The sequence below is a fragment of the Limulus polyphemus genome, unplaced genomic scaffold (genome assembly GCF_000517525.1).
Source record: "Limulus polyphemus unplaced genomic scaffold, Limulus_polyphemus-2.1.2 Scaffold611, whole genome shotgun sequence".
Classification (NCBI taxonomy): Eukaryota; Metazoa; Arthropoda; class Merostomata; order Xiphosura; family Limulidae; genus Limulus; species Limulus polyphemus.
Genome location: NW_013666221.1, coordinates 13,708 through 15,136, shown reverse-complemented (window position 1 = coordinate 15,136; position 1,429 = coordinate 13,708).

Genomic DNA, 1,429 nt, shown 5'->3' with positions numbered 1-1,429 from the left:
AAAACCCCATAAAGAAAGTGTTTGGGTGCTTCACAAACTCTCCGATGATCATCGTTTCCAACATGTGAATGTTGCTTTGTCTCTTCTGGCGCGTAATGCGCGTGAACCATTTTTGGACAGAATTGTCACCTGTGATGAAAAATGGATTCCCTATGCAAATATTAAACGCTACAAACAATGGCTCAGTCCTAGACAAAAACCACTTCCGACCACAAAACCTGTCCTCCATCCGCAGAAAGTGATGCTTTGCATTTGGTGGGACATCAAAGGAGTAATTCATTTTGAACTCCTCAATCCACAACGAACTGTCAATGTAGAGATCGATGTGCAGCAACTGAAACGTTTAAATCAAGCCCTTCATCAGAAACTCCCTTCACTCGTCAATCGGAAAGGTGTTCTTCTTCTCCATAACAATGCACGTCCACATGTGACACGTTTAAGGGGACACAAGAATATGGAGTTGAGTTGGGAAGTTCTCTCCCTCCCACCATATTTTCCAGATATGGCACAATCAGATTACCACCTCATTTGTTCGCTGTAAAACCATCTTAATGATAAAACATATGCAAATGTGGAAGGTGTTAAAGAGGACATCGACATGTTGTTTGATTCAAAACCAAGTGATTTCTTTAATCAGGGCAACCTCATTGTAAGATGGAAAGGTACCATCGATAAGAATGGAGACTATTTCATTTAATAAATGTTTTGTTTTGATATATAAGTTGTTCGGGTTTTTTCATATAAAAAAGCAACATTAATTTCTTGATTACCTAAAACATGTTACAGGTCAACTTTGTTATGTCCTTTACGATTTTAACAGTACTTTGAGGGCAAATCGAAACGTTGCTGTGCTATCCTTTACACAAGCATAATCGTGTTTAAAAAATAACGAGGAGTTGGAGTGAGTTCATGAAGAATTTACCAACAAAGGATGGTAAAACTTTAAACACAATAATCTGCTTTTGCATTTAATGTGCTGTAAATATGGTGTAATTTCGTTATTTATAATTAATGTGTTGCCTCTAAAATACAAGTTTTTTTGGTATATTCGGCAATTTTAACATGGATGTAACTATATTAATAGAACGTTTGAGAATTATCGGATGTAGAAGTTTTCCATTTTGGTATCCCTAGGCCACTTGTATAACGTGTAAAATGGGAATTATATTTAAAGCTAATTCGAATAATAATACCGTTATTAAATTCCAAATTATTCAAAGAAAGAAGCCCTTTCATAGTAAGGTAATGTGTTTGGTCTTCAGTTCTAATTTTAATCTTTCACAAAATAACATATAATTCCAAAATTATCCGACTATGTTTTGTTTAGCTCATCCTTATCGTATTTGTAATTTTAAAAGGATAAGTATAATAATTGATAACTAAAAAAAAATTAATGCACAGAACTTGAGTTAACATGAACGATCACTTG